Raw genomic sequence first — 10,226 nt, 5'->3', positions numbered from 1 at the left:
TGTTAAGAGCTGTGTGTTGCCCTACGGGTTTGGCTCAGTGGATAGAGCGTCAGCCTGCAGACTGAAGGGTCCAGGTTTGATTCCGGTCAAGGGCATGTACCTTGGTTGTGGGCACATCCCCAGTAGGGGATGTGCAGGAGGCAGCTGATCAATGTTTCTCTCTCATTGATGTTTCTAACTCTCTATCCTTCTCCCTTCCTCTCTGTAAAAAATCAATAAAATATATTTTTAAAATAATTTTAAAAAAGAGCTGTGTGTTACTCAAATACTTTAAATGTTTTCTTTCACTTCATCCTTATAACCACCCATTGGGGCAGTACTATTATTCCTATTTCACAGATGAGAAAACAACATCATCACGTTAGCCGAGTCCTGCCACGGAGAACAGCCTTTCTTCATGGTGTCTGGTCCTTGGTTTATGCACGCGGCGCACCAGATGAAAGCAGCAGCGGTTTGCAGCTGTACGTCTCACTGGATGGTTGCACAGATCTGGCGGCATCAATTCTGGCTTCTAAGCTTGGGCCCTGGGCCTTTGGGAAATCCTGCGAGCTTGTGAATGTGTTGGTGTGCTGTATTCGTTTTCTGTCGCTGTGCATGCGTTGCCACAAACTTGGTGGCTTAAAATAGCTCACGTTTATTATCTCACCATTCCCAGGGGCCAAGAGTCCACCACACTTCAGCGAGGTCCTCTGCTCAGGGCCTCAGGGAAATCAAGGTGTCAGCCAGGTGTCCTCTGCAGGAGGCTCGACTCGGGGCAGATCCACTTCCGGTCTCTCTCGGGTTGATAGCAGAGTTAATTTCCCTGTGGCCATGTGAGGAAGGTCCCTGTTCTATTGGCTGTGAGCTGGGGGCCACTGTTATCTCCTAGAGACGGCTTCTGGGTCCTTGCCACACGGCCCTCTCTACAAGATGGCAGTGTGCTCCTTCGAGGCCAGCAGGAGGGCATCTGCAATTTATTCTTATATTTTTGAGGGATAATCTGATTAGGTCAGGCCCACCCATAATAGTCTCAGTTTTGATTAACTCAAAGTCAACTGATTAGGGATCTTAATTACAGCAGCAAAATCCATTCTGCCATATAATGTAACATAATCGCATGAGTAATATCCTGTCATAGTCAAAGTGTCCTCCCACACGCAGACAGAGGGTTATACAAGGCACGCACCCCAAGCAAACAGAATCTTGGGGACCATCTTAGAATTCTGCCTACCACGTTGCCAAAGGCTGAATGTTTGTGTCCCCCAAAAACTCCTATGTTGAAAACCTAAGAAACCTAATCCCTAATGTGAGGGTACGAGCAGGTGGGGCTTTGGGGAGGTGATTAGGTCATGAGGGTGGAGCCCTCACAAATGGGATTAGTGCCTTTATAAAAGAGAGCTCAGCGGGTTCCCTTGCTCGTTATACCATGTGAGAGGACACAGTGACAAGGTATCAGTCTATGAACCAGAAAGCAGGTCCCCAGTAGGTGCTGAATCTGCAGGTGCCTTCATTCTTGGACTTTCCAGTTGCAGAACTAGAAGAAATACATTTCTGTTGCTGATAAGCTGCTAGTCTATGGTATTTGTGTTGTAGCAGCCCGAACGGACCAAGACACACAGACTTGATCCAGTTATCAAGAAAGGATGTGGCATTGCTAGTTTATAACGCTTAGTGACAAAATGATTTCTTGGCGTTCCTGTTCCCAGCGCTGCCTTCTCTTCTCAGATACCCACGCCATGTGCACCCCCAGCTCCCTGACGCATTCTCTGTGCGCTCACTGGCCGGTGGGGAGCCCGGAGCCTGGGCTCTGCGTGGGGCAAGGTGCTGCTCATGAGTGTGGCCTCGCTCTGAGGGCAAAGGTCTGGGACTACAGCCAGGCCAACGAGCTGCAGCAGCGCCTTGGGCCCTGGGGCCTGGTCGTGCTGGGCTTCCCGTGTAACCAGTTCAGGATCAGAAGAACAAGAGTGAAGAGATCCTGAATTCCTTCCTGTACATCAGGCCTGATGGCGGGCTCAAGCCCAACTTCATGCTCTTGGAGAAGTGCAAGGTGAGCAGCGCGAAGGTGCACCCCCTTTGTCTTCCAGCGAGGGTGCCAGAGCGCTCATGACGCACCCCAAGTTCACCGCCTGGTCCTGGTATGCCGCGATGACGTCACCTGGTGGGCATGGGGGCATGGACGGTGTGCCTGTGTGCGGGTACAGCCCCACATCAAAGCCCAGCAGTGCCTAGGGTCCCCGCCCCCCGCCCTCCTGCTTGGCAGTCACAGCGCTCCCTCTGGGGGTTTTACTCCTGAGAGTGTTTCCCCTAAACCTGATGGAGGAATGCCTGATGTACGGCTGAATCCCCCCAGATGGGCCCTGGTCCTGTTCCTCCCAGCCTCCCCCTCCCACACCACGGCTTTTCACAATAAACTATCCGGTGTCAGCAGGAAAAAAATGATTCTTCAATGCAACCTGTGTCTACCTGAACTGAGAGAATGAATGAAAACCTTGGTGGTCAGACTGGCAGCTACGATGAAGCATTATCAGTGGCGTGAGCAATACAAAAGCTGTGGAGGAGACGAGGTTTATAACTGTACTGGTAAACTTAGAGAATAAAAATTAAAAGGCTGGGCTTTCAGCTTTCCACTCCAAGCATGTCAGAGAACCAGGGAGTTTCTATGACTACCCAGAAAGAATGAATCTCTTATCTCTAGCAGGGCCGGCGTAACTGAAATGAAACGCCGAGTCTGCTATGGTTTGTTTAATTACCTTGGAGCTTGAACTCAAAAGCCCTATCACGTCTGTTGAAAGGGCAGTTGTTAGAATGGAGTAAGATCTCAAGAACTAGAAAAGCAAGAGGTGCCCACCTGGAGACACAAGAAAGCTGATACACACCAACAATGGGAATGGATCTCAAATGCGCTATGATGAATGGAAAAAAGCAGGTCTCAAAAGCTCCACACTGTATGGTTCCACGTACATGACATTCTCAAACACACACCTACAGTGACGGAGAACAGACCACGGTTTCCGGGACTTAGGAGTGGGGGCGGGGTGTGCCTACAAAGGGTATTACAAGGAAGATTTGGGGGTGATGCAATTATACTGCAACTTGATTGTGGCGGTAATTACATGAATCTGTGTGGGTTAAAACTCATGGAACTGTAAGCCAAAAAAAGTCAATTTCGCTGTATGTTCATTTAAATATTTTTATGAGGAACCTGTGTGGGAAGGGGATCTCGCGGACCTGGGGCAGGGAGAGAGGGGCGTCACTTTAGATCAGGTCAAATTTTCAATGTGTCAACACCGAGCAGAGATTCTGGGTACAGAACATTGACTCAAGCCACTGGGAAGAATTTCAGTTATTTGCTTGGTTGAGAACTAAAACTAGAGTCAACAGCAACCTATATGAACCTGAAATGCCAGGAAGAACTTGAGACAATACAGAGGAAAGAACCCAAAACGCTGGGGAGATAAGAATGTAAGAGCACAGTTATCACACGTTCACAACTTCCACCCCAAAAGTAACCCACGCGAGAGTTCAGGGGACTCTCGTCACGATGGCACGGAGAAGCACGCTGGCGGTGTGGGAGCACCAGCATCCTGGGGAATCGCGTCCGTAGCAGGAGGAAATGCTGCCCAATAACGAGCTCCTTGCCTGACGTGACAGTGATTGAAACTTAGGCGGACAAAGGTCTAGATCAGCCGTGGGCAAACTACGGCCCGCAGGCCGGATCCGGCCCGTTTGAAATGAATAAAACTAAAAAAAAAAAGACCATACCCTTTTATGTAATGATGTTTACTTTGAATTTATATTAGTTCACACAAACACTCCATCCATGCTTTTGTTCCGGCCCTCCGGTCCAGTTTAAGAACCCATTGTGGCCCTCGAGTCAAAAAGTTTGCCCACCCCTGGTCTAGATTCTAGAAGATGTACTCGGCCACCTGAGAGAGAGCAGATGCGCTCCCCAGAACAGGCAGCGGAGCCAGGCCCACAAACAGAACGCTCCAGGGATCTCAGGAGATCATCGGGCCTCTAGGACTGAACTGCGTGGGCTACTCCCTAAGGCTTCACCTGCTGTGCGTGACCAAAGGGGAAAACGTTAGGCTTAGGAAGCAGCGGAGACTGCTTTGAGCCACAATTACAGGGACTCGCTGCCTCTCACCCAATTCCCAGGCCTGCGTTAGTTCGAGGAGCCACATCCTCGTGATTGAAAGGAGCCTGGGTCCCTTAAAAAGAATCATGTAGCAACATCACCAGCACGTACTTCCACCCGGCGGTTACCAAAGGAACCCAAAATACAGGGTAAGTGTACCCAAGGGGAGAAGGGGGTCCTAGGACGCTGGGATTGGCCGACACTGGCCACAGCTCACCACGCGCACTGCGGAGGCAGGAAGCGGGCTTCAGGGAGGAGATGGGAGTCCGTCCCCGGTTGCATCACAGTTCATGACTGTACAGTTGAACTAGAAAACATTCACCCACCAGGCTGCCAGCTCTGTGTGGGTGCAAAGCTCAGCCGCCAGGACCCCAGGACTGGGTGGAGCTGTGGCGAGGAGCCACGTGGAGCCCGTGGCCCGCCCCAGTGTGAGAGCCACAGCTGAGGCGTGTGGGGCACCGAAATCAGTGAAGCCCTTCATGGATCGTCTTTATTGCTCCAAGGAAACCAGGGACGACCTGAGCCTAGCTCCTGCCATTTGCAAATGACAGGGAAACGGAGGTAGATGACAGCTAAGACAAACAGAAAAGTTCAGAACCATCATCTCATGCCCTTCACCACACAGCGAGGCCCACCCTACCTCTTTGTAGGCCACTGGTCCGTGTTCTGAGCTCTTCCCCTTCCCTGGGTAAGAGTGAACATAGCAGGTGGCCTGTGACCAAAGGCTTAAACTCCAAGCAGGTCTGACACAGGAGTCCTCATTGGGAACATTTCCTCGAGGGAAAGGAATTGGACAGAAAAGCAAAGATTCCTCCTGAAGGAAATTATCGGTGCAATTCTTAGAATAACAACAGTTTGAAAGCAAATGCCGTGCGATGAAGGATTGATTATATAATTACCCAAATTACGGCATTTATCTCCTCAGTGGCATACCAGGAGGTCATGTAAAATGATGATATGGATATTATAGAGAATGATATCCAGGGTGTAATCGCTGGGAAGACCATATACAGTATGATCCTGTTTTTATCAAACAATCAATCATATGGATGTATTCACAAGCACAGCAAAGACGGCTGGTACACAAGGCGGCTGCATCAGGCATGCACTTCCCTCCTCTGAATTCAACTCCACGCGTCCCACACGGTGGGGCTGGGGGGTGGGGGTGATGGTGGGGGGGTGGGGACTACTGCAATGGTGCAGATCTGACACGATGCTGCTGCTGTCTGTCCCTCCCAGGCCCCATTTGCCTTCTAGAACGCGAGCATCCTCCCATGCTGTGTGTGACTCTAATGTTCCAAAATGTGTGCTTGTCATACCACCTGTCCCCCACATGCAAGCCAACTACTCTTCCTGGGGCTCAGCCAACAAAAACGCGACCTGGTCCATCCCAGTGGGGAAGGGGTGTGTGGATGGCCATGGTGTCTGCTCCCAATGGGACACATTCCTGAGGAGCTGTCCAGGGTACTGTTTCTCCTTATGGATGACTTTACACCCTGGCGTCCCTGGTCCCGCCCTGCCCGATAAAACGTGTGCAGTGGGGATCCATCTCCACGTGAAAAGCTGTTTTTTTTTTCTTGATGATAATCTATATCTCCACGTTTCCTAAAACGAACAAGTGTTTATGTAATATGTTTCGAAAGGACTGGGAGGCCCCTGTCCCAGCAAGCACCCCCCACACACACCCTCCCGGAAGCTGCTTCCTCTCATCCTTATCAGCGAGCATCTCCGTGGGCGACAGCATTAGGCTGGGCTGGGCCGCACTGGATGGCTGCGGGGCCCGGGGTGCCAGGCAGCTCGGGGCCATCTCAGCCCATTGCTCCCGGGCTCCATCAAGCCTTGTTAGTCCTCATTACCAGCCCGCGCCCAGACAGGCTGCCTCCACGCTGGGTCCTTGATTTTTCTATTTTGAGAGGGTTACTCGGGCCAAATCATCAAATCAAGTTAAGCCCCTGATGTCTCAGATTCGCAGCGCTCTGACAGCGCCCTTCCCGGTCCCCAGAGGCTGGGGATGCTCCCGCCGCACAGACACGCTCTCTCCCCAACACACCCACCCGCAGGCTCACCAACACACCCCCTCACCCACCCTCGCATGGACAAGCAGCCTCGATCACAGAGACATGAACACCCACGCTCGGGGCTCCTCAGAGGTCACGAGAGACCCCGACCTCCCGCCGCCTCGAAGCTTCCAGAATATTAAAGAATGAGAAATTGCTACAGCCAAGTCCCCATATTTGTTGCTGTTCTCAATGTTTACATTTAACAAATTATCATCGTGGGTTTCAAATGCAATTATAATTGTGTTATCCACAAAATAATGATAGGATTTATGAACTGTTAATTCTGAGGGCACTGGAGGCAGCATGCGTGGGTAATGCGATGTGCTTAGAGCCCTGTGATGAATGTCTTTTCTTCTCCCTCTTGTCAGTGCATCTCGGACTGCGTGTGTAACTGCATTTGGAGATAACATCGAGAGCCCATGGTGAGTGCAAGGCCCGGCCTAATGGCTCCTGTCAGTTCCTGAAGGCAAACCCCAGCGCCTGCAGCACCGCCCACGCCTGCAGGGGGAAGTCCGAAGCCCAGTGGCTTGCTGGTCACCTTGGTTACCTGCCGGGTTACCTGCCGACCATCCTGGGAATGCCTCCGAGCTGAGAGGGGTCCTCTGGGCCAGGGATCCAGCCCCTCTCAGGGCAGAGGCTCCGCCAGCCGCCCCTGGATGGTTGGCCACCCGACCTCACTCAGGCTCTGTGAGCTCATCGCTGACGCGGCTGCCTGGACCAGCTCTTCTAGGAAGAAATGTGACGGCGGCCACCCTGAGCTTCCTGGCATCAGCATCCTCACCCTCATCCTCATCTTCTTCCATCAGTAATCACTCCAGCCAGGGCTTCAGCTCTGTCCCCGTGTCTGGGAAAGTGTTGCACGCCACACACACACACACACACACTTGTTCACACACACTCACATGCTCACACCCATACATGCAGACACACATTTTAAAAGACAGTGGGGCCCAGCAGGCGCGGCTCAGTGGTTGAGCATTGACCTATGAACCAGGAGGTCAGGGTTCCATTCCCGGTCAGGGCACATGCCCGGGTTGTGGGCTCGATCCCCAGTGTGGGGTGTGCAGGAGGCAGCTGATCAATGATTCTCTCTCATCACTGATGTTTCTATCTCTCTCCCTCTCTCTTCTTCTCTGGTATCAATATATATATATATCACCAACAAAACACAACTCTATTCAAAATGGGGCTCCGGTGGCTGCTGCAATAACCGAGCATTTCAAACGGCTTTGCTCAATGGGGCTCTTATGAAAGGACTGAAATTTTCAGAACTATCTGAAAAGATTTGTTCAATTAAACTGATTCAATTTTTAAAGGTATTTGGCCCTTCGTGAAGGCAAAGCCGTACATTTCTAGTGAAAAGCCAGTCAATTACCAATATGCCTGTCTTGCTGCTTTCAGCACGAGGCAGAGGGAGGGGAGGCCTGGTGGCTACGCTGGGAATCCCAAGAATACCTTCTCCCCCTGCTCCCTCGAGGCCCTGCCTAGTGAAGCTGGCACCTGGAGTCTTCATTCTTCAGCAGGAGCGATTTTAAATCCCTGTGGGCTGGCCCATCGCACTGCCCTGCTTAAGACCCTTCACAGGCTCCCAATCACCTAGGGTGCGCACGGGAGTGTTAGCAAGACCCAGGAGGACTAATAGGCCCCTCCCCATCTCTCCAGCCTCCTCTCCTAGGACCAGCGAGCGCCCTGACTTGGGGGCCAGCCACACTGGGTTCTCTCTGTGAGTTCCTCTATCACCGGGTCTTTTCCTGCCTCAGGGCCCTTGCACATGCTGTTCCCTCATGAAAGACCCTTCCAGCCTCAGCTGAAATACCTCCTCACGTTGACCTTCCCTGATCACTCCTCCCTCGGTCTGTTTTTCCTTTAGAACATCCATCAATAAAACAGATGTCAGATTCCGGAAATACATCCAAATTTCAGTGAAAATATAGCACATGGTCCGCATGACATTTCAAATCAGTACAACAAAGGATGCAGTATTCGATAAATGGTAATTGGGATAAACTATGTTTCTCCCTGGGAAAAAAGTTGATCTTGACCTCATTCCTTACACCGGAATAAATTTCTAACGGAAGAAAGGTTCAAATGTATAAAATAAAACCACAGCCCTAACCGGTTTGGCTCAGTGGATAGAGCGTCGGCCTGTGGACTTAAGGGTCCCAGGTTCGATTCCGGTCAAGGGCATGTACCTTGGTTGCGGGCACATCCCCAGGAGGGGCTGTGCAGGAGGCAGCTGATCGATGTTTCTCTCTCATCGATGTTTCTAACTCTCTATCCTTCTCCCTTCCTCTCTTTAAAAAATCAATAAAGTATATTTAAAAAAAAAAAACCACAGAAGTACTAGTGTTGGACTGGGAAAAGGTCTTTTTCAAAATATGACACAGATGCAGAAACTATGATAGAAAAAATTGATTATACTAACTTCACAAAGAATAAAAAGATTCTTTATGAAAAACAAAGATAGAGTCATAAGAAGAGCAACAAATGGAGGGAGAAATTTGCAACATATATCATAGAAGGCCAACTCCCCTAATATATAAAGAGCTTCAACAACTCAATAAGATCAACAGTCCAATAGGAAAATATTGACAAGATAAAATAGTCAATAGCAACTGAAACAAAATGGATTTTAAACATTAAAAATAAGATACAGTACTATTTTTACTTATCAGGTTAGCCAAGTTGACAAAGCTTAATAACAGACTGTCAGCGAGAGTGTGGAGAAACTGACACTCATTCTATGCACTTTCAGTGCACGCGACCTTTATAGAGGCAACAAACCATAATATTTAAAATGTGCAGTCTTCCATCCAGTAATTCCAATTCCAGAAAAGTATCCCCCGGATACACTGGTCCATGTACGAAATGGCACACGTGTAAGAATATTCGCTGCCGCATTGTTAAAAATTCAAAATGCCGGAAACAAACTAAATACCCTTCAATATCAGACTGGTTAAAGAAATTACGGTAAGATGAATGAGGCTCCGCTCCCACAAACCAACGTGGAGCATTCTCCACGACACATGACTATGTGGAAAAGCAAGTTGTTGGAGAGGGTGCCTGCCACGCGAGAATCCGTGGATAAAAATAAAAGGATATGCATGCATATACTTATATGTGCATTGATTCACTTTGGAAACAAGTGCGAGGGGCTGGTAACCAAGGCTGCCTTCCAGGAAGGGAACTGGGGGTGGGGTGGGGGGGGCTTATTTTCATTGCATAACCCTCTGTAACGTTTGAATTTTGTATGTACTGTGTAGCAAAATGAAATTCTGATGAAGAATCAATGAATTAAAAGCCATTTCAGAGTGGGAAAATACCAAAATAAATCAATAAAGGCAGAAACACAGAGTTACCGGTGATCGTGTGATGGTACTAGGAGTGCCTTTCTCTTGTTCTCTGTGTTTTTCTATATTTAACCCCATTTCCTTAATGAGCACGGACTGATTTAAAAGAGGGAGAAGATTCCTTTCTAAAAAGCCTTGGCAGAGAACGAGCCGCCGTCCTCCCGCGGAGCCGCGTGTGTTCCCAGCTGGATCTGGCGTGGGCTCCGCGGCCGCATCTGCTCCTCCTGCGCATCCTTGTACAGACCCCCGGCGCCTCTGCGTGAGGCCCTGGGAAACAGGTCACCCAGCTGCTTCCCTGGGCCCACGCCAGGCAGCTTGGAGGTGGGACCGGAGCTTAAATGACAGCAGAGCTCCATCTGCAGGAGCCACAGCGGGGCCGGCCAACCTGGAAAGGCCACAAAAACCAGCTCACGTTGGAACAGGGCTCTGGAGTGTGCCAGAAACATCTCCGACATCTTAGTTGATTCTCACTAAGATGAGAAAGCCATGCCATGTAGCTCTGGTGGCTTTCCCCTTTGGAACGCTAGCAAAACTGATGCTCTGAGAGAGAAAGCGCGTGGTCCAGGCTCACACGGTTCCAGGTCACCGGGCCAGCAGTTCCCGCCTCCTAACGCCAGGAGTTAAGATGCTGTGGCAGACACTACACGCGCTCAGCAAAACTGACCTCTTTTTCTGGGCACTCAGCCCCATCATGTTTCC

At 50.2% G+C, this 10,226-nt stretch overlaps 1 pseudogene; it reads left to right on the top strand.

Moving 5' to 3' along the window:
• The first annotated feature begins 1,438 nt into the window (after positions 1 to 1,438).
• LOC111824241 lies at positions 1,439 to 2,137 on the top strand (annotated as a pseudogene).
• The last annotated feature ends 8,089 nt before the right edge of the window (positions 2,138 to 10,226 follow it).

Source organism: Myotis lucifugus, unplaced genomic scaffold (genome assembly GCF_000147115.1).
Source record: "Myotis lucifugus unplaced genomic scaffold, Myoluc2.0 scaffold_1027, whole genome shotgun sequence".
Classification (NCBI taxonomy): domain Eukaryota; kingdom Metazoa; phylum Chordata; class Mammalia; order Chiroptera; family Vespertilionidae; genus Myotis; species Myotis lucifugus.
This window is presented reverse-complemented; position numbering and strand designations above follow the sequence as displayed.